This window comes from Arachis ipaensis, chromosome B1 (genome assembly GCF_059453495.1).
Source record: "Arachis ipaensis isolate K30076 ecotype BB chromosome B1, ASM5945349v1, whole genome shotgun sequence".
Classification (NCBI taxonomy): Eukaryota; Viridiplantae; Streptophyta; class Magnoliopsida; order Fabales; family Fabaceae; genus Arachis; species Arachis ipaensis.
In genome coordinates, this window is record NC_142436.1 from 45,768,340 (window position 1) to 45,792,721 (window position 24,382).

The 24,382-nt window shown below is 40.5% G+C and overlaps 1 pseudogene; it reads right to left on the bottom strand.

The window, feature by feature from the left end:
• Positions 1–1,160: 1,160 nt before the first annotated feature.
• Positions 1,161–2,635, bottom strand: LOC148576427 (uncharacterized; annotated as a pseudogene).
• Between the last annotated feature and the right edge of the window lie 21,747 nt (positions 2,636–24,382).

The window sequence follows — 24,382 nt, forward strand, 5'->3', positions numbered from 1 at the left end:
GCGTCCACCAACCCGTCGATGTTTGGCAGGGGAAAGGCGTCTTTTGGACAGGCTTTGTTGAGGTCCGTGTAGTCGACGCACATTCGCCACTTTCCGTTGGACTTTTTTACTAGTACGATGTTTGCTAACCACGTCGTGTAGGGTAGTTCTCGGATGAAGTTTGCTTCGAGTAAGGCTTGAACTTGTCTCTTGACCTCGGTCGCTCGGTCTGACGACATTTTCCATCTCCTTTGTGCCACGGGTTTGGCCTTGGGGTCTATGGCTAGCCGGTGGGACATTAGATCGGAGTCTATCCCAGGCATGTCGGCTGGCGTAAAAGCGAACAAGTCTCTGTTTTGTTTCAAAAATTGGGAAAGGTCTTCTTTAAGGTCATATGGGAGGTTCCTGTTGATGAAGGTGTATTCGTCTTTAGTTTTCCCTACTTGTAGTTTTTCCATGTCGCCTTCCGGTTCTGGCCTAGGTTGGCCGTCTTGTCGGGCGTCTAGGTCGGCTAGGAATATCCCAGCCGCGTCACAAGATTTTTTCTGCAAAGCCAAGCTGGTGTTGTCGCATTTTGCCGCGACTTCCCGGTCTTTGTGGATGGTCCCGATGGAGCCGTCTTCCGTTATGAATTTCATAAGAAGGTATTTGGTGAAGATGATGGCCGAGAAATCATTGATTGTTTTTCTCCCGGGGATGACGTTGTAAGTGGTGGAGTCTTTTAGGACCACGAATTCAGATAGAATTGTCATCCTTTGGTTACCTGTTCCTATGGTGAGGGGGAGGGTGATGGAACCTTCTGGTTTGAGAAAATTGTCCCCGAGTCCCGTGACGCCGTTGCGGTGTGTTTGGAGATTTTCGTTGCGGAGCCCGAGCTTATCGAAGGCTCCTCGGAAAAGGATGTTGGAGTCTGCGCCGGTGTCCACCAGTATTCTCCGGACTAGTCCCGTCCCGATTCTTGCCGAGATGACGAAAGGAGCGTCTTCAGCCGAGGTGCCGTGCTGGCAGTCCTCGGGTAGGAAAGTTATCGTTTTGCCGGAGGTATTGGTTGGAGCTTGGTCTCTGACGGCCACGACTTTGAGGTCCTTTTTTAGTGTTATTTTCGATTTGCCTGACACGTCCTTGCCTGTGATAACGTTCACTATTATGGTTGGGTCGTCTTCTGGGCTTTCCCTGGGGGTTTATTTTTGTGTCCTTGGGTTGCGCCCTTCTCTTTCTGGCGACCTGTCTCTTTCCGCGCGTTTTGGTTCTCTGATGATTTTGGCAAACTCTGGGAGTTTGCCGTCCCTTATGGCTTGTTCGAGGGCGTCCTTAAGGTCAAAACAGTCTTGTGTCATGTGCCCGTATCCTCGGTGGTAGTCGCAATAAAAGGTTTTGCTGCCGTCCATTCTTTCTTTAAGTTGCCGGGCTTTTGGGATGATACCTCTGTCCACTATTTGGTGGTATATCTCGGTAATTGGAGCTATTAGGGGTGTGTAATTAGAGAATTTGCCAATTCTGGGCAGTTGGTTTGCGTTTGTTGGCTTAGGGTGGTCCCTCTGATTTTCTCTGGGTGGTGGGTTATGCTGGGGCGCCGAACTGCCGTGCTGGGCATTGCCGTGTTCCCGTTTATTGGCAGCGACGACCTGGCTGACTTCCTCGTCATTGATGTAATCTCTGGCGACGTTCTGGATCTCGTGCATGGTCCATACTGGTTTGCTGGTAAGGTGTTTGCGAAAATCTTCATTCATGAGCCCGTTGGTTAGACAGAGGCTTGCGACGGAATCCGTGACTCCGTCGACTGTTAGGCATTCATCATTGAAGCGGTCGAGGTATTTCCTTGTGGATTCGTCTTGTTTCTGTGTGTCCCCTAGTAGACTGATGGGGTGTTTGGCTTTAGTGATTCTAGTTGTGAATTGGGCCATGAACTTTGCGAGATGTCGTGGAAGCTGGTTATGGATCCATTTGGGAGGGCGTTGAACCACTTGATTGCTGGCCCTGCTAGGGTTACCGGGAAAGCTCTGCATCGGACCGCGTCGGCTACTCCTTCTAGGTTCATTCTGGCCTCGAAGGCCGTTAGGTATTCCTGGGGATCTTTTGTTCCGTCGTACTTCATATCCGTGGGTTTATCGAAACCTTTGGGGAGTTTTGCTTTTGAGATCCTTTCTGTGAAGGGGGTAGCTCCCATTATCGTGTGGTCGTTTCTCGTGCGCTTTGTGTCTCGGTGTCGTCGGTCGTATTCCGTGTGAGCGGGGTCGCGGGAAATACTGCGGTCGTGTCTTTTGTTGTGTCGCCGTTCTGGTGATCTGTCGCGTCTTTGACCACGCGAGGTGCTTCTATTATGCCTTTTAGCATGTCGTCGTTCTGGCGATCTACCGTGGCGGGATCTGGATCTAGAAGTCGCGTGACTTTCGTTTCCGGTGATGTGTTTTTCTTTTGCGGTGATCCGGCCTTCGAGTTCTTGTACTCGGTGGCAGAGCTCCTAGATTATTTGGGCCGACCTTTCTTCCAGGTTCTCGGGATGCCGGGTTTTTGTGATGATAGTAGCGTCTTCTTTGTTATGGACAGCGCTTGCAATCCTTCTGTGGAGTATGGCTTCTTGGTTTTCAGGAGTAGGGTTCCGCGTTCTGGAGTCGTCTTGATGGCTGACGGAATGTTCTTCAAATTCGTCCGCCATTCCGACTCAACCGGCGTAGTGTCCCCACAGACGGCGCCAATGTACCGGAAGTCTTCGGTACGGGTTGAGAGATGGATCGGGAACTTGCGGGTCGAGGTGGATGCCGGATTATTTGACTGAAGCAATGGGGGGAGGTACCTGCAAAGACACTCCGACGCTCAAGTTAGAATGGGTCTAAGAGGTATAATGTGTGAGGAATGAATAAATACCTGTAGGGATTTGGGTCCTCTTATTTATAGGTGATGGGAGTTATCTTATCTTTTTTGGCCAAGATAGGGAAGACGTTTGATTTCGAAAGTCGGTTAGGAATTCTAGAGGACCGATTTCGGGCCTTCTAGAAGAGAGAGGCAGTTTCGACCCGTGAAGCCGAATTCGGGTCTAATCCTTGGGTCCGGGATCCGAGTACCGGATCCATAACACCTACTAAATTTGGTTAAATTAAACTAATTTACTTCCCCTTCATTTAACTTTTTAACACGTCTTGGGTGCGCCGATGGCCTCTTTATCAATTCGCTTGGCCCAATCACTAATTCACTATCATTTGCGGAAAATAAAAATGTCTCCTTGGATCTTGACAAGGCAGAAAACTATAATTTTGTTTTTCTTCTTGCGTGAGGCACTACTCGGATAAGATATTGAGATGGAAAAAATCTCCAACCACGGTGATTGGTAGATAGAACAAAGTAAAAATACATAGCCTGTCTAAAATAAAATAAAAGTACATAGACAAGATAAAACAAAAAATATAATCCAATTAAGAATACAAAAATAGAATGTTTTATAGAAAAAAATAATATTTAAAGCATTTTTTATTCAAAAATTAATTTAATAAAAATAGAATGTTTTTATAGAAAAAATAATCTTGAAAGTATTTTATATTCAAAAATTAATTTGTATATAATTGTGTATTTTGTGAATTTTATAAAAACAAATATGCAATTTCTTGCTTTACGAAATTATGATATTTTTGAGAATTTGTCGGGAACAAATTCACCTTCTGCCATGTTCTAATAATTTATCAAGAGTGAATTGATTATGCTGATACGTTCTTTAAATTATTGGGGACGAATTTTTCCAATACTTCATGTAGGAGTGCATATGGTCCGATAAAATTGGGTTTGTTTTGATTCGGATTCGATTCTAAATAATAATTGGGTTTATTTTTGAGATTTTTATTCGACTTTAGACCCGATAAAATTACACTATTTTCGGACCACACTAAAATCGGATTTCAACCGGGTAAAGTCTTGGTCTTGATAAATTTTATATCAAAAAATTATGATGCACTCATTTATAAAGAAAAAAAAAAATACTTGTTACAAAGAAGTTGATAACCATACCTGAACTTGAATTTATCCATAAATTCTTATTTAATGTTTATTTGATCTATTTTCTAGTTCAACAAATGTGATTAAAAATAAAATAATAAACTTATAATTAATATAACATAATGGTATTAATTTAAAATATATATATCTTTTTTGAATAAATAACCATTTTTGACCATAAAAAATTCAGACGCTGACAAAATTAACCATAAAAAATTAAAACTAAAATTGTATCCATAAAAGATAAGTTTTCTTCGATAAAAATGACCAATCATTAAATTTTTATTAAATCCATTAAAACATCAATTAAAATACCCTAACTACCCTTATCTATTTTATTATCTTCAACTTTTTAAATTACCTCTTCTTTTTCAAATTTTTAACATCACCGTCTTCCACACTCATACCACCGCAAACCACCATCATGTCAACATAACACAGCAACAAATACAAGTAAAGAGGGAAATAAGTTTTTAGGAATGTACATTCACCGATGCCGCTACCACCCTGGAGGCGAAGAAAACCGCCGTCGAGGAAGCCTCCAAACGCCGTCGTCATATTCCAAAACCCTAGCACGTCCCTTTATACAGTTCCAGCGTTCCCGCATGGTTGTTAGTCATTAAAGAACGCGCTTGGCTTCGCTCGCTCGCATATGCTCCAATCCACGACCCTATTGCTTTGGCTTCATCGTATTTAAATCCGATTTCAAATCTAAAGACCCAATTGAAAAAAGGTGAAAGCTTTGCAATAAAAAAGAACACTTGGCATCTGAGTTTTGGAGTTTGAGCAGGGAACAAGGTTCGAAGCTTCTGACTCGGCAATTTTGTGATGATTGCCTCTATATATGTTATTGTCTTGAGTGCTTGTTCCATGGGGTGTTTGTGAATTTGAAGTTGTAACAATTAGAAAGTATTTGAGGAAAAGCTAATCGAAAAAGGGAAAGGAAGAAATTAAGAATAGGTGGTTAACAATGGCGATATTAGATGTAAAGACGAGGTAAAGATGGAAGAGAAAAAAGATAATAAGATAGGGGTAGTTTAGGTATTTTAATTAATTTTTTAATGGATTTAATAAAAATTAAATGATTGGTCATTTTTGTCGGAAAAAACTTTTCTTTTATGGGTACAAATTTAGTTTTAATTTTTTGTGGTTAATTTTATCCACGTTCCAATCTTTCATGATTAGAAATATCTATTTACTCTATCTTTTTTAGTCCCTTTAAGGTACACATGAGTCAGATAAAGTCGGGTTCGCCTTGATCTGGATTCGACCTTAAACAATAACTGAGTCTATTTTTAAAACTTTTACCCGACCCTAGACCCGATAAAATCACACCAAATTAGTCACACAGTACTCGAATTCGGTCGAATCTTCGATCCGGGCTAGGCTATGTGCACCCCTAATTTCATGCGTCACTACAACATTTTCAGGTTGTGGCAACATTTAAAAAGTATTTCCTAAAAGCTGACAAAAGGTTGCTTTTGATCCATGGCAACACTTTTGGACCTAAGGCAACGTTTTTAGGCGGCGTTGCATATGCGGTCGTTGCCTTAGATCAAGGCAACACTTTTTTGTTTCAAAAGCAACGCTTTTGAGAGCAACACTTGGTAAGTGTTGTCTTTGGTTAAAAAACAACAACACTTCAAATGTGTGTTTGAGACAACACTTTTGCAGTGTTGTCTCTTCTCTCATATTTTGGTCACTACTAAAAAGTGTTGCCTATTTACAATAAAATGCAACTCTTTTACGTGTTGCTTATAAGTTGAAATTTGCAATCCTTTGAAGTGTTGCCTATTAGTTTTGAATATGCAACCATTTAAAGTATTGCCTTTTCTTTTGGATATGCAACCTATACAAGTGTTGCCTTTTCTTTTGGATATGCAACCTATACAAGTGTTGCTTTTTCTTTTAGATATGCAACCATACAAGTATTGTCTAATATTCAAAATATGCAATTAATAAAAAGGTTACCTTTTTGATAAAAATAAAAATTATTTTTGTAATAAAATACAAAAAAATAAAATTTACAATAAATTTTTTTTGTTCATACATGTGTAATTATTTTAATTAATAAATAAATTTGTGCCCAATAGAAAAAAATTATAAAAAAGATAAAACAACTAATAATAAAATTCTAATTAAAATAGATATTAAAAAGTTCAATTAGTATTTCAAATTCATGTTCATCAATAATTTTTAACAAAATAATAAAATTCTTGGCTAACAATAATTATCATAACAAAATAGTAATTAATATTTATCAAAAAGATGTCAATCTACTTGCATATTTTATATCCATGTTTCACTTGTTCCATATGCTAAATCTGCAAATAATACACAACAAAAAATAAACAACTTATCATTAAAACCAAAAAATTATAATAAAAATTTCTTTATGATATTAAATACTATAGATATAAAAGTAATAAATAGATCTAAAAAACTCCTTCTAAGTGGCCAAATCCGGGGGGAGAAGTTATGTTAGTAATTCCAACTATTTTTTTTAATTCTAACTCTGAATAGAACAATATACATAAAAAAAGTGCAAAAAAATAACATAAACATATAAAAGAAAATAAGTATAAGATAGAAATATCTTACGAGGTGATGCCGCAACAATTTGCTATATATGCACAATTTATACTTAGTGTTCACTAAAGATCCGCAAATATTTTTTATCAATCTCCTTCAAGAAAAAAAAAAGAAACACCTATATTAACACCTACATTAGCACTGGAAGTGTTATGCATGAAAAGAAACATAAAAGCTCGAGTTTGAACCACAAACACATTATTAATTAACTTAATCAATTGCCTTGATTGCCTATGTGTAAGAAGCATTGATAATAATCATATAAGGAAACATACCAAGAAAAAGACAATTCGAATAACAAGGTCTTAATAATTGAAATATTGCTTTAGAATAAAAAATATTAAATATTTTGGATGATAGACAGAATCACCATGAGCTGCCCAAGCATCATTACAATTATAAACTCCAGCAACATATGCCATAAAATAAAACAACTGTATATAAAAGAAAACAATAATCCAATGCAGTTCAATGGAAGCAATCAGAGCACTTATTTTATGGATCAAAGTCACATGATTACTTTATTAATTTTCTTTGTTATTTATTACTATTCTCCCCTCTGCATATATCACTCACAAAATTTCAATTTTCTCACCTAAAAACACCAAACCTTAGCCTCACTTTGGTAAGCCTCTGTTTTATCCTCACAACCACCTCTTCCACCAATTGAATCAACGAGTCTAAATTTCTGGTATGTCAATATCCATTGCAAATATATCCTTCTTACTCTAAAAGCCATAATTGGTACGACATAGAGGAACTTCAAAGCCCTCTGTCCCTACCAATTAAGTTCTCAATCTTCTGTGGTCATATGAAAAAGGTCAAAAGCTAGTTCACAATTGCTGGTCTGCCAAATACAAGCCCCCACCCACCCCTGTTTCAACTTTTTCTTAGTAGCTAGCTCCTATTTATACAAGTTTTTCACTAGGCTACACATATTTCAAACTCTTGGCACTCTGTCAAACGGCTTCTTCCACTATTTTGACCATCTCCTGATAAACCAATCTCTTCCCTGCTTTGTTATGATTTATTTATTAGCATGCTTAACCTAAGAATTATCATGTCCACAGACTACAAAATGAATATTAATGATAGGTATGAGCAGAGAAAGGGATAAAAAGACAATTTTGGTGGTGGGGCGGGGGGGGGGTTGTGGGTGGGTTCTCTGTATCATATAAGCCTTGTCCATGCTACTATTCAAGTCTAACAACTATGCTACACAGATCAAAGACTGATTGGATAATCAATACCAACCTGAAGGCATGATCCCATATGTTGTCAACAATGTCCCAATCTGCAACAATTCCATCCTTTAATGGAGACAGGACCTGACAGCATGGAAGAAATAGATAAATAACCTAAATCCATTCATTACAGTAAAATCTGTAAATTAGTAATCCAAGCTTCATCTGTCCAAAGCTTTCAAGATAATAACAAGGTCTCAATAATTGAAAGACTTACCAATTTGCCAGCCTACTACGTACCTCTCTTAATTTGTGAGGCACAAATATACATCATCTTGAATAAAAAATTGTTAGGCATAGTCAGAATCAACAAGTTAGACTTTTTTACTTCACTATGTGGGGCTTTAGAAAGTAGAGCCAAGAGGCTTGGAAAGAGGGGGTTTCTAAATAATACTTTCTATTGAGAAGGAAACAAATCATGCCACAAGCGGTCTGGTGTAAATTGCATTGTATGGCTTAGGATCTAAAATTTAATGCAGAAGAAAAATTAATATCAGCTAGCCCTGGTGTAAATTGCATTGTATGATAAATTAGATTTACCTTCGACCAGTATGGTCTGCTTTTCATTTGGCCCAATACTTTTTGAGAAATACTTTCTCCACATTTTTAAAAAGACTTGGAATTGCATTTCCAGTAGTATAGCTCTGAGAACAAACAAAAGGTGATGAAATTCAAAAAAGAGATAAAACCTTAATAACTAATGAAATTCTAATTAAAATAGATATTAAAAACTCAACTAGCATCATTTAGTGATTAAATCATAGGCAGATAAATATATCATAACAATGAAACATTGTAGTGATTTTACAGGACTAGAATTAATTAAGCAGTAATTTCATTTTCTATAGTGAGAAGCATGATTATTCTAACCAATTTCATTTTCTATATAACTCATATACCAAATATCCATTAGGGACATGCAAACAAATCCAAACAAGCACTAACTGATTTTGGTATATTCATTACTATTATTTTTACCAAACTCTCCTTCATCAATGTCATCATTATCTGATACCAAACCATCAATTCTCCCAGTATAACATGGGAGTTCATCCGATCCATTTCGCCCATCTCAATCGTCGTGTGCTCTGGCAAGCTTGGGCAACCAGCACAATGTTTCATATACTTTGTGGAGAAGTTCACTGTCATATTCATGCTGTGACCATTCATACACAATATTGTCAGTAAACTCAGTATATAATTCACTCCATTGCCCAACAAAAAGAGAATTTCATTCCAAACTCAATAAAGAAATAAAGACCATACCTCTGCCAAGATGGTAGGTGAGAATTATGTATGCGAGTTTGATCTTATTGGCAACTCCCGAAAGAGATTTAAATTTTGCAGCTGCCTTCCTTACAGGCAAGGATTCGACAGGGTGCTGCCAAGCCCATTCAAACTGTGATCCCCCAATCAAAAGGTGTTAAAATCTGGCTATAATCCCCCCCTTTTTTTTTATTTCTTCATGTATCAATATAATATACCTTATTCATATAAAGTTACTCATATGTCATATATTTAAATGTCCTAATATTTGTAACAGAATCCAATTTAGGACATTTGCATTATTTCATAACGAGCTATTTATTTTATTTTATTTGGGTAAATCAGAAGGTATATTATAGCTCTATCCTATTCTAACATTTTTCTCTTTTCCTTCACTCCTTAACTTCTCCTTTCTAGCTTCTCCTTTCTCTGTCATTAATCCTTCCACAATTATTTTCTATTTTAAATTCTTGGATTTCCAGCAAACTTTCATATTCAGCAGATTCTAATTTTCTGTTTTCAAATCTTCAAGTGAAATATTTTCAGTTAGTACATTAACCAATGATCTTAATAACAGCCATCACAATGTGATAAATATCCAACAGAATATTCATAACTGCCACCTAAATTCATCAAGAGCACTAACTAATTTTAGTACATTCATTAGCAAAACCATGATCTTAATAAATAATAAAAGGCTTGGTGCTCAACAAATCAAACCAAATCACGTTAGAGAAACAAAATTCTCAGCAACCAAAGTCCATCAAGATCTAAAAGAGAATAGAATTTTCATCCCTTAACACTGGTATGCAACAATAACTAGCTCCAAAACAGTGAAGAATAGAAAGGGAGATGAACAATGAAGAAGAATATGCAAACAAGAGTGTCTACATAACATACCTTCAGGAGGTACAGGACAAAAATCAGCTAAAGAAAGCTTCATTTTCAGCAAAATTTCAAAACTAGAAAAAACCAAGCCAATCCCACACAGTTAATTACTAAAAACAAAAGCTCTTTAAGTAGACCAATTAAGTAGGAGCAAAATCCTCACAAGAAGAACCTCATACCACAGAAAAATCTTTTTCTTCTCTCACTTCCCGCTGCAAAATCTCATTCTTCTTACCTTTATAATTACCTTTATATCCATTAAGCAATGCTAATAACAATTCATTCTTCCCTAAAATCCTTTTACTATTTGCCAAATAATAATGCAAATTTCTAATTACCTGTATATCACGAAATTTAGCTTATTCAACAATCAATTTGGATGTTATTTCCGCTACAATGTTTGTACTTCTCCTCATATTTCTTGCTTAACAACTCTGCCTATAAAATAGCAGCAATTGAGAGTTTATTCTTCCAATTTCTTAAACTTAAAATTAAATGACATATTTAAAGACAAAAGGAACATACCTCATATTTATCTGCAAATAGCCTTTCTGTAATCTAATTGAGTTACATGAAATTCCTGAAACATTAAGGAAAAGAAAAACAAGGTCACATTTCTCACTATTTTTGTATAAGGAACTACTTCTCCCAATTCAGAATACGGAGGAGTGGAGCAGAACTCAGCGCGAGAGAACGAAGAACAAGGTGCGAGCAAAAGAACATAGCAGAGCAGAGCAAACCTCGGCCCGAGCAGAAGAACATGGTGGAGCAAATCAGAACTCGATGCAAGGAGAAGAACACGGTGGAGCAGAAGAACACGGCGGAGTAGAGCAGAACTCGGCAGAGCAGAGAGAAACGCAGAATGCACGCATCAGTGTTGTGAAATTGGGGAAATTGTGTTAGGGATGGGATTAGGGAATTAGGGGTTATTCATGATTTTGATTCTGAACGCCATCCAAGCGTTCGTTTGGGAGAGAACGGAGACCAACGTGCCTCTGCAATCAACCATGAAACTCACACGCGCCGCCCGAGCAAGCCTCCATGGAGCTGGCGCATCCACTCGAAAGAACCTTCCAGGACAATGGCGAGAGAAAGGAACGCAAAACGCGAGTCAATGTCGTCAAATTGGGAAAATTGAGCTAGGGTTGGGGGTTAGGATTTTGATTCTAAAATAGTAGGATTTGAGTTCTGTTTCTAAGTAATAGACTAACAGGAGTGAGGAGGTGATGAATCAGTTATTGCTTGTGTTTTCTTTCCTGCTTTTGGTTTTGGGGGGAATTAAAATTTGGATGAAAAAAATTTAAGCAACGCTTTTCATCACAAGTTTATTATATATTTAAAAGCAACTCTTATAAAGAGTAATATATAAATATTATAAATGTTGTTTGTTTAATTTACTAAAGCAACATTTTTTATATGTTTTTAAATTGATCAAAAATAACACTTATTAACAAAGTGTTGTATTAGCCTTATTTTTTTGCAATAAATTTTAAGTGATGCTTTTAATCACTTTAGACAACACTTTTTAAGTGTTATTTATCGCACATGTTGCAATAGTTCAAAAATGTTGTAGTGCGTGTTCCATGACTAGCAATATTGTGGGTAATGGTTTCATATAACTCTAGTGTGATAAAGTGCAAGTTGGATTCATAGAGAGAAGGGAGAAAGGATAAAAAGAAAACAAAAATAAGAAGGAAGAAAAGAAATGGCAGAAGAATAAGACAAAGAAAATAAATTCTTTAATTTTTTAGACATCTCACATATTTAAATTTTTAATTTTTTGTTAATGTTAATTTTTGATACTGTAATTACAAAACTATTTTTGTTGCTAATATTGTGGGGATGGTGTAGTTAACAAAAATTAACTAAACAAATCTTTTTGAAAAAAAAATTAATTTCTTTTTGAATATATTAAATTATTAATAATTTTTTTTAAATTATTTATTTATTTATTTATTCATGGTCACACTTAATATATACTCATTCTTATTTTCATTTATATGCTCAATTATTATTCGCATTTATTTTTATCCATTTAGTATAACTCGATTATAACCGTTATAGATCAATTATTAATTCTTCATAATAATAACGTTAATTGTACCATTGTGACCTCTTGAATTTACTTATTATCATAAATCTTAATAGATCAACAATTATAATAGGAAAGTCATTATAAAAGAATGATATTCTTATGGAAAGTGTTATATTTTTTAATAGATTCTTATCTATATTAGAAAATATACTAATTTGAACTCGAAATGAATCTAGCAGGTATTTTATCTGTTGTGTTTTCTGGAGACCAAGCTATACTCGAAGATACTAAAGTTTATCAGAGATGAGTTATATTTTGGAATACATCTACACAAGGATACTTGGTGTCCACCATAAGGCCAAAGAGTTAAATTTTTCTTTTGTCCCTTTTTTTTGAGATCAACTATGGCAGACGATCAACATCCTCTAATTCTATCTCAGCTCTTAAGAATGGTGACAAATATGCAGCAAGCTAATTGTTCATACCCTGGGTCGAGCTAGGTGACTCGGGAAGACTAAAGACACAAGTGATCGATCTCTTCAGGTTGGGTCGCCACCGACCTCTTCTCAAAAGAGTTCAGCCAAATCACCATAGGAGCCCAAAGCAGGCCCAAACGAAGAAGCACAACCCAATCTAAAGGCAGTCAAAGCTTAGAAAGATAAAGGCGGTTCCTCTTAAAGATAAGATGACTTCACTCAAAGATAAGATAAGATAACTAACTTATCTCAAAGAAAGGTCACACCCTGCTACTATAAATACACTGGAGCACCCAGGTATAACTCATATTCTGATTCTACACAAAATACCTGCTCAAAGCCCATGATAACTTAAGCATCGGAGTCTCTTACAGGTACCACCCCCCTCCGGTGATCAAGGATCAGTAGCATCTCAAGGATCAGCAAGTCGGGCGTAACAGCTCCGACCTTCGGTTTCAGGTAACCCTTGAAACATTGGCGCCATTGCCGGGGAACCTGGAAGTCATCCCATTATAATGGAGGATAACCTTGACAACGATCATAACTCTGGCTTGGAGGACAGAACGCCGCATAAGAACACGGAAGCCACGCCAAAAGATACACCTCAAAACAAGGGGGATAAACAAAACCCGAACACAGAAATCTTGGAAGCTATCCGAGAACAACAACATCGCCTCAAACGGCTGGAGCAAGAAGCCGACCGGCAGCGGGAGGCCGAGCGAGACCTTCGTAGAGAAACAAGATGATGCCGAGAGTTAGATGACAAGCTCCTAAAGCTCGAAGCTGATCTCAAAACTAAGACCACCCAATCCAGCCACGAGGAAAGTTTCCACAAGGACCAAGACCCGTTTACAAAGGAGATCATGAAAGCTAAAGTCCCGAAGGATTTCAAAGCCCTTGACATGACTCTGTACGACGGTACGTCTGATCCAAGCCATCATCTCAGCAATTTCAGAAGTCAGATGTATCTTACAGATGCCTCAGATGCAATCCGATGTAAAGCTTTCCCGACCACTTTGACCAAGACGAAAATAAAGTGGTTCGACAGCTTGCCGCCAAGGTCAATAACAAGTTTCGACGACCTCGCCAAGAAGTTCCTAGCTAGATTCTCCATCCAAAAAGACAAAGCCAAACATGCCCCGAGTCTATTAGGAATCAAGCAAGGAGATCGGGAAAGCCTTCGCAACTACATGGAAAGATTCAACAAAGCGTGTCTGGACATACAAAGTCTGCCAACAAAAGCAGTCATCATGGGTCTCATCAATGGCCTGAGAGAAGGACCTTTTAGTCACTCCATCTCAAAAAAGCATCCAACATCTCTGAACGAGGTACAAGAATGGGCAGAAAAGTATATTAACATGGAGGAGAATTATCGATTAGGAGAAACCTCAAAACCTGGATTCCCCTACCCCTCTCGGGACAAGGATAAAGAGTCCAAGAAAAAAGAAGATCAACCCGGTGAGAAGCCCAGAAAATACCACAATTACACCCCTCTTCGGGTGTCTCTTGTGGATGTTTACCGAGAAATATGCAACATAGAAAAGATCCCACCACCTCGCCCAATCAAAAACAAAAGAGTTGGGGGAAGTCGGACAGAGTACTGCGAATACCACCGAATTTACAGACATCCTACTAACGAGTGCTTTGACTTAAAGAATGTCATAGAGAAATTGGCAAGAGAAGGGCGACTAGATCGGTACTTAGCCAACAAAGCAGATGAACCAAGAAAAAGAAGATGGGATGAAGAGGTCGGACGGATTGAACGACCACCCCACACTCCTGAGAGACATGTTCATATGATAGATGGAGGATTCGCAGGAGGAGGGATCTCTAAATCATCTCACAAAAGACACCTTAAAGAGGTATATCATGCAGGGGAATGAGAGAGGTCATCCGACCTCCCGACTATTACCTTTACCCAAGAATATGCAACGGGCATTATCCCGGGATATGATGATCCCATGGTCATTACTATCATATTGGCCAACGCTAATCTCCACAGAACACTAGTAGACCAAGGAAGCTCCTCAGATATCTTGTTCAAATCCGCCTTCGACAAACTCGGTTCGCAAGATAAAGAGCTCAGAGCATATCCAAATAGCTTGTTCGGATTGGGAGATACTCCAATCCAACCACTTGGATATATCTCACTACACACAACCTTTGGAAAGGGAACCCGGTCAAGGACACTCAACATAGACTACATCGTAGTCGACGTGAGCTCAGTTTACAACACCCTAATAGGTCGGACAACAATGAACCAGCTCGCCGCAGTGGTCTTGACTCCACATCTGTGCATGAAGTTCCCAACTCCGGAAGGGATCGCCACGATAAAAGGAGACAAAAAAATTATGCGACGCTGTTACAATGAAAGTCTGAACCTTAAAGGCAACCCCAAAAGAGAGGAAGTCAACACTATTGAACTCGGGGGAGTTTGAGCTCGTGAAGAACTTCGTCCACAACCTGAAGGCGAGACTGAAGAAGTCCAAATCGGTTATGCCCGGGATAAGACGACAAATGTCGGGCAAACCTTAAAGGGAGACTTAAAGGAGTCTCTGATACAGTTCTTAAAGGATAACGCCGACCTATTTGCATGGAAGGCCACAGACATGCCGGGCATAGATCCCAAACTAATGTGCCACAAACTGGCGGTATACCCAAGATCTCGGCCAGTACAGCAGAAGCGTAGGAAGCTCGGACCGGAAAAGTCCCAAGCTATTGAAGAACAGGTATAAGCCTTACTGGAGGCAGGATTCATAAGGGAGGTCAAATACCCACTATGGCTAGCCAATGTTGTCTTGGTAAAAAAGTCAAATAGGAAGTGGCGGATGTGCACTGACTACACTGATCTCAATAAAGCCTGTCCAAAAGATTCCTACCCACTCCCAAGTATAGACATTCTAGTGGATGCATCTTCCGGATACAAGTACCTCTCCTTCATAGATACTTATTCAGGATACAATCAAATCCCTATGTATCCACCCGATCAAGAAAATACCCCGTTCCTAACCCCAAAAGCAAATTACTGCTATATTGTCATGCCATTCAGGCTCAAAAACGCAGGAGCTACCTACCAAAGATTGATGAACAAAGTCCTTGCAGACCACATTGGGAAATTAATGGAGGTTTACGTAGACGATATGCTGGTAAAAACACAAAGTGAGGAATCCTTGTTGCCCGACCTCACCAAAGTGTTCGACACCATCAGAAAGCATGGAATGCGACTTAATCCCGCAAAATGCACCTTTGCGGTAGAAGCTGGTAAATTATTGGGCTTCATGCTCACGCAAAGAGCAATTAAGGTGAATCCAAATAAATGTCAGGCTATACTCGACATGAAAAGTCCGACCTATGTCAAAGAGGTACAGCAACTCAACAGAAGACTTGTAGCCCTGTCCAGGTTTCTACCCGGGTCAGCCATCAGATCTCTCCCCTTTTAGGCCACATTAAGGAAAGGAAAGAGGTTTGAATGGACAACAGAGTGTGAGAAAGCCTTCCAAGATTTCAAAAAATTCTTGGGACAACCACCCATTCTTACCCGACCACGAGAAGGAGAAGTACTCATATTATACCTCGCAGTGAAAAATCGGGCAATCGCTTCAGCACTAGTCAGAGAAGACGAAGGTGGGCACCAACCCATCTACTTCATCAGCAAAGCTTTACAAGGGGCCGAACTGAACTATCAAAAGATAGAAAAGTTCACCTACGCACTCATGCTCACTTCTCGGCGACTCCGCCCGTACTTTCAAGCGCACACTATCAAGGTTCGGACCAACCAGCCCATAAAAGTCATCCTACAGAAGACAGACTTAGCTGGAAGAATTCTGCAGTGGGCAGTCAAGTTGTCCGAATTTGATCTTCAATATGAAGCTCGGACCGCCATCAAATCACAGTATCTGGCTGACTTCATTGCCGAGTACACTGTTGCCCCGAGAAATCCCACAAAATGGAATCTCTACGTGGACGGCTCTTCAAACAAAACCGGGAGTGGCGCAGGTGTGATAATAGAAAGCGATCAGGGAACCCGAATCGAACTCTCATTAAAGTTCGAATTCCCTGCTTCAAATAATCAAGTTGAATACGAGGCATTTCTAGCTGGTTTAAGACTGGCTAAGGAGGTAGGAGTTCAAAAGCTCACCATCTTCAATGATTCACAAGTAGTTACCTCACAAATAGAAGGGAGCTACCAAGCTAAGGATCACACCATGAAAAAGTATCTGAACAAGACCAGAGAACAGCTCGGACAACTCGGTGAATATGAGGTCTAACATATACCTCGGGAACAGAATGCTCGAGCTGATGCACTCTCAAAACTAGCCAGCACCAAACCAGGGGGCAATAATAGAAGCCTCATCCAGGAAACGCTGCAAAGCCCATCAATCTCAGAGGAAGAAAAGGTCCTAACCATATCAGGTCAGGATCAAGGGTGGATGACCCCCATAATCAACTACCTCAAGAAGGAGACACTCCCCACAGACAAAGAGGAGGCAAAAAGACTAGTACGAGAAGCACAACACTATACCATAGTAGGCAACATCTTATATGGGAGAGGGATTTCAACACCCTCCTAAAATATATGTCGACCTCCAACACAAAGGAAGTTCATTGAAGAAATACACAGTGGTATGTGTGGCAACCATCTCGGGGAACGAGCTCTCTCCAAAAAGGTACTCCGAGCTGGATTCTTCTGGCCGACCATACAAAAAGAAGCAACAGAGTTCATCAAGACATGCCCACCATGTCAGAAGCATGCTAACTTCCACATCGCTCCACCAGAAGAGCTCACGTCACCTTGGCCGTTTGCAAAGTGGGGGCTCGACCTCCTCGGACCCTTTCCCTAGGGGTCAGGACAAGTCAAGTTCCTCATTGTAGGGTAGACTATTTCACAAAATGGATTGAGACAGACCCCTAGCTAATGCCACTGCTCAAAAAAGTCAGAAATTTCTACACAAGAACATTATTACAAGGTTCGGGGTCCCTTACTCCATCACCACAGATAATGGCACTCAATTCACTGATACAGGTTTCAGGAACTTGGTAGCTGACTTGAAAATAAAGTACCAATTCACATCCGTAGAACACCCACAAGCCAACGAACAGGCAGAAGCTGCCAACAAAGTCATACTAGCTCGGTTAAAATGGAGACTACAGGACACAAAAGGAGCTTAGGCCGAAGAGCTCCCACAAGTCCTATGGGCATATCGAACAACTCCGCACTCCACCACAGGAGAATCACCCTTCCGGCTTGCTTAAAGAATGATCCTCTACAATGAAGAGGCCAACTCCCAAAATCAAAGGGAAGAGTTAGACCTACTTCCAGAAGTCCGAGAAAGAGCTCGGATTAGAGAGGAAGCGTTAAAACGTCAAATGACTTCAAGGTATAATTAGAGGGTAGTTCAACGAAGCTTCGCCAACAACGATCTCATCCTAATCCGAAATGACATCAGAGCAGGTCGATCAGGAGAAGGGAAGCTAGCAGCTAACTAGAAAGGACCTTATCGAGTTGTAGAGGTACTGGGAAAAGGCTACTACAAGGTGTCTGTTCTGAGGGTTACCTGATACTGTAGGTCGATCTCGGACGAGATCTGCGGTGGTGGCCGGAGCTGACATGTCTGACTTGTTGAACTTGATGGTGCTGCTGATCCTTCATCACCGGAGGGTAGTGGTACCTGCGAGAGACTCTGATGCTTAAGTTAGCATGGGCTTTAAGCAGGTTTTTAGTAGAATCAGAGTATGAGTTATACTTGGGTGCTCCAGTGTATTTATAGTAGTGTAGGCTAACCTTTCCGGATAAGATAAGTTAGTTATCTTATCTTATCTTCTGAGTGAAGTCATCTTATCTTTAAGGGGAACTGCCCTTATCTTTCTAGGCTTTAGTTGCTTTTAGATTGGGCTATGTTCCTTTATTTGGGCTTGCTTGGGCTCCTTGTAGCGTTTCGGCCGAGCTCTTTGAAAAGAGCTCGGGTAATCCTGACCTGAAGAGGTCGGTCGACTGGTCTTCAATCAGCCTGGGTCATACAGCTCGACCCAGAGCATGAACAGTGCCCCTGCTTGAGCTCGGTCTTTCTTTTGAGGTCGTGTCTTCTGCTAGACTTTGACCCCTTGTGGGGAAGTCGAGCTCGAGCATTTTCTGTCGATCCCATTTTTGTAGGGCTCCTAAGGAGTTTTTGAATGCAGAGCGTTTTGTCTTCCCTTTTAATTGTAACGCGCGTTTTGCGTTCCCTTGGAAACGTGCGAGAGTAAAACTCATTAACTCTTTGCCGTTTCCTTTGCTTCCCTTTTTGTATCTCATTTTTGAATTTCAAAGCTTCTTTCAGTTTCTCCTCTCTTGCTCGCTATAACATCTTTCTCTTCTGCTTACCCTTTCACTTTTGCATCCTCACGCTTTCTTTTACTCGAAAGGTGATTTGCTGCTATCGTTTCGGTTGTTTGCTTCAATCTCTGATCAGTTATCGTCTCCTTCTTCTCTGCAGGTTGGTTTTTTTCTTCCTTTTTACTTTCCACGCCGTTCTTTTTGTGTTTGCATTTGTTTTTATTTTGAAAGATCTTGCTTGGGTTCATGTTGGAAAGTTCGAACCTTTCTGCGTTTGTGGTGCCTGATTTGTTGTTGTAACGTGTCCTTTGATGCCGTTTAGGGTTTTGTTTTGTTGCTTGTTTTTTGCCCCTTTTACTTGATTTCTTTATGTGTAGATCTTCTTCTGTTTGTATCTTGGAGTAATGGACTATGAATTTTGAAAAAAGGTTGCATCTTTTTTATGATTTCTACATGCTCTTGCTATGACATGTGCTTGATAATTTTGATGATGATGGGTTTCTTGCTGCTTGTGTAGAGTGATGTTGATGGAGGATTTGTATTTTCAGAGATGTTTTTAGGAGATAGACTGTTGAATTCTTTCTTTCCTGGTTCTTACCTTATTACTGCCTCCAAAGGATGCCCCTGGACCTTGGTGTGAGTCCTGAGGTTTTCTTTTACTGCTGTATCTGACTTCTAACATTCGTATGCTTTTGCCTGAGTTATCTCCATATTTGTCCGAGCTGTTTTCTTGAGCTGTTTTGATTAGTAACCCGTTTTTCCTTTTTCTCACTGTAGAACTAGTTGATCCATGTCTTCTCGCAAAAATATTGTCGAGACGTCCACCAAAGTCCCCGAGGGCATGTCTGACTGGCTGGACTCCCTCGTTTTGATGTGTGTTTCTGTGGTTAATTCTGAGTATTGCGTCCAGCTTAAGAGACATCACTGGGTTTGTAGTGGTAGAGATCAGGAAAAAATTACGAGTTGGTAGCGCCTGACCCCGATGAGAGAGTTTGTTTTCCTTCTCTGACTCAGGGGGAACGTCCCTTCTTTTATGCGTATAATTACTTTTTTAGCCAAATGAACATCACCATTCCTTTTACTTCCTTTGAGACCGACTTGTTGTGGTCCTGCAATATAGCTCCTTCTCAACTTCACCCGAACTCTTAGGGCTTCATAAAGATCTTCCAACTGTTGTGCCAAGAACTGGATGTCCGACCTTCTCAAACTCTCTTTCTTTACCTTTTTATTTTGATGAAGCCTGGGTCAGCTAAGAAGAAGGCTTCCTGGATTTCTTTCCGAGCTGCCCAGGGAAAGAAAGCTTTTTCTATGTACGATGAATCTTTTAGGGATTTCAAAAACTATTATTTCAAGGTCCGAACTGTTGAAGGAGCTCGACCTTTCTTCTTGGAACAGAATAATGAGCCTGCCTTCCCCTTATGTTGGCAAAAGAATGTTGTAGTGTCTAGGTATACTTGGGAAATGTTGGATGAAATCGAGTAGGCTTTTGTGCATGTATTAGAGGAAAATTGGGGGGAGCCTCCCCATCTCGATATAAAGAGGTTCTTGGGGGATCCCTCCCTCCTTCGAACTGAATTGGGTAGCTGCCGATTTCTTTTTAGTTTTGTCTTTGTTATTTTGTTTGTTTTGTCAATCCATCTCTTTCTAACTTGCAACTTTGGTTTTGCTGCTTTATTTTTTCAGAGATGGTGAAGACTACTGACTCCATAAGGCTTTTAAGAGAGCCAGGAAGGCAACTACTGCCCAGAATATTTCGGCCAAAGGTCTTGAGGAGGGATCTTCCAATGTTACGTTGAGGAGGTCGACCTCGGACACTTCTGGACCGAGGAAGATCATCCCAACTCCCCAGGTTCGCTTGGCTTCTTCTGATCCTCCCCAGCCGACCTCTGGTGCTGCCTCTTCTTCTGCTACTGGTCCTCCCCCCAAGAAGTAGAAGACTGTTGAACCCTATAATCTGGATGCCCCTGACTTTGATGATGTAGGGTTTGTTGATAACCAGATTGCCCCTTATGGCTGACTTCCTATGGACGACGTGTCCATCCTGCACCACCTGGATTTTATCACCAGAAGTAGTGTTCGGATGGCGCACATGGGTGCAGCTTTGTTTCGCTCAATCCAAGGATTTTATGCTGGAAGCCAAGTCGGAGTATGACAGGATCAAGGGGTTGAAGGATGAGCTGGACGCTAGAGTTATTAAGCTGGAGTTGGATTTAGAGAAGGAAAAGTCTCGGGCTACCAGAGCTGAGGCGGCTGCGAATTTGGCCGAGGAGATGGCCAAGAAGTCGAAGGAGAGTTATACTCGAACTTATGGCGAGTTGCTGGAGACCAGGGAGAGGCTTGACTCGGCCCGTGCTAATTATACTGAGCTTCAGGGCCATATTGGGGGTAGCGTGACAGATGCGTATGAGAACCTAAAAGCCCAGGTCCGAGTTCTTGCTCCCGAGCTCGACCTGAGTCATTTTAGTTTGGATAATATTGTTGAAAATGGTAAGATTTTTCCTGCGCCGGATGAAGATGAAGAGGAAGGTCCTCCCCCAGAGCCGCCGATCAAGGCTTCTACTGCTGCGACTTCTTCAACTGCTGCTGCTGAGGTCAGCCATTCCCAGCCTAATCCAGATTGTGAGATACTTAATCATGAGGATGGGATTGTGGACGCTGTCGCTGTGAATATCATTCCTCCGCCTTCTGACGCTGCTACTGGGGAAACCTTGCACCCTTTATGAATTATGTGTTTTTATCTCTACAGCCCGACTTGTGGGCTTTTGAACTCTACTTCTTGTAATTTTGGTTTATAACTTGGTTCCTTTGACTGTTAATTGCTTCTATGCAACTTAGTAGATAAACAAAGTTCTTTTGAACTCTTGAGGTCCTCTTCCAGGTTGCCTCCTGAGTTTCTTTGGAATAGCCTTGTTTTCTTTGACATGCTGGCTGTCTTTTTGGGGATTTTTGTAGATCCTCTGCAAGGTATCGAGATTCGGTTGTCCGACCTCTTTCTTGTCGATGTGATGACTTGTCTGATGACTTTTTTGTTTTCTGTATTCTCATAGAACACTTTTGATAGCTTTGTTGCGAGGTCGTGAGGTCGTGGCTTTTTGGGCTGAGCTGTGTCCCTTTTAGCGCATGCCTTTTGTTGGTCGACTTCTCTTGTCGATTCTTTCTCGAGTTATTTTTAGTAATCCATTTTCAATCAGGGCTGGCCAGACCTCTTTCTATGGATTACTTTTTATAACTTTGTCGCTTTGATTGGTCTGGTCCGACTTCTTCTTGGTCGGTCCTTTCTAAGTTATTTCTAGTAATCCATTTTTACTCAGACCTCGTCAGGCCTCTTTCTATGGATTACTTTTTATAACTTTTGTAGCTTTCATGTCGATTGGTCCGACTTCTTCATGTCGGTCGATTCTAAGTTATTTTTAGCAATCTATTTTTACTCAGACCTCGTCAGGCCTCTTTCTATGGATTACTTTTTATAACTTTTGTCTCTTTTATGTCGATTGGTCCAACTTCTTCATGTCGGTCCTTTCTAAGTTATTTTTAGCAATTCATTTTTACTCAGACCTCGTCAGGCTTCTTTCTATGGATTAATTTTTATAACTTCTTGTATTAACCTGTTTTTATCACTTTTTCCTCTTGCCGATTTTGTAGAAGTCGGGCGGTGAGTTTGGTTCTCACTTTGCCGACCTTTTCGAAGTCGGGCGGTGAATTCAGTTTTCACCTCGCCGACCTTTGTAGAACTTCGGACGATGAATTCGATTTTCATCGTGGTCGGGCGGTGAATTTGGTTTTCACCTTGCCGACTTGTAGCTTTGTAATCGGGCGATGGATTTTTGCATTCAGATTAATGTGTCTTGGTAGAGAAACTTTGTAGAGAATCTGAAAGGTTTTATTCCAATAGAAAATAGACATATAGGCAAATAAAATATATACATGTGGGTGTTTACCCCTCTAAGTCAGGCAATGTTACAGATCTTGGCTTGGTGCCTCGTTAAAAAACCTTTTCAGGAAAAAGAGTGCACCTTGACCTAAGATCTTTATTACCTCCTAACTATAATACCTTCTTAGGTTGCAGGCGTGCCATAACCTTGGTAGCTCTCGCCCCTCGAGTTCGGACACCCTGTAGTAGCCTTTTCCTAGTACCTCTGTGACTCGGTTGGGTCCTTTCCAGTTAGTTGCAAGCTTCCCCTCTCCCGGTCGACTTGTTTTGATATCATTTTGGATTAGGATGAGGTCGTTGTTGGCGAAGCTTCGCTGTACTACCTTCCGATTGTATCTTGAGGCCATTCGACGTTTTAACACCTCCTCCCTGATCCGAGCTCTTTCTCAGATTTCTGGAAGTAGGTCGAGCTCTTCCCTTTGGAGTTGGGAGTTGGCCTCTTCATTGTAGTAGATCATTATGGGGGATCCTTCTTCGATTTCTACCAAGACTATTGCCTCCATTCCGTAAGCCAGTCAGAAAGGTGATTCCCTTGTGGTGGAGTGTGGAGTTGTCTGATATGCCCATAGGACTTGTGGGAGCTCTTCATCCCAGGCTCTCTACGCGTCCTGTAATCTCCGTTAACCCGGCTAGTATGACTTTGTTGGCAGCTTCTTCTTGTCCATTAGCCTGGGGGTGTTCTACGGATGTGAATTGGTGCTTTATTTTTAAGTCAGCTACCAACTTCCTGAAACCTACCTCTGTAAATTGAGTATCATTGTCTGTGGTGATGGAGTGAGGAACCCTAAACCTTGTGACAATATTTCTATATAAGAATTTTCGACTTCTTTGAGCAGTGGCATTAGCTAGGGGCTCTGCCTCAATCTATTTTGTGAAGTAATTGACTCCTACAATGAGGAACTTGACTTGTCCTGATCCTTAGGGAAAGGGTCCCAGGAGGTCGAGTCCCCATTTTGCGAACGGCCAAGGTGATGTTATGCTAATTAGCTCCTCAGGTGGGGCGATGTGGAAGTTAGCATGTTTCTGACATGGTGGACATGTCTTTACGAACTCTGTTGCTTCCTTTTGCAAAGTCGGACAAAAGAATCTGTCTCGGAGTACTTTTTTGGAGAGAGCTCGTGCTCCAAGATGGTTGCCACATATGCCACTGTGTATTTCCTCCAAGACCTCCTTTGTGTTGGGGGTCGGCACACATTTTAATAAGGGTGTCGAGATCCCTCTCTTGTAAAAGATGTTGTTTATAATGGTATAGTACTATGCTTCTCGTCTCAGCCTCTTCGCCTCCTTCTTATCTGTAGGGAGTGTCTCTGATTTGAGGTAATTGATTATGGGGGTCATCCATCCTTGGTCTTGACCTGATATGGCTAGGACCTTTTCTTCCTCCGAGATTGATGGGTTTTGCAGTATTTCCTAGATGAGGCTTCTATTATTGCCCCCTGGTTTGGTGTTGGCTAATTTTGAGAGTGCATCAGCTCGGGCGTTCTATTTTTGAGGTATATAGCGGACCTCATATTCTCCAAGTTGTTCGAGCTATTCCCTGGTTTTGTCCAGGTACTTTTTCATGGTGGGGTCCTTAGCTTGGTAACTCCCTACTATTTGCGAGGTGACTACTTACGAATCGCTAAAGATGATAAGCTTTTGAACTCCAACCTCCTTGGCCAGCCTCAAACCGGC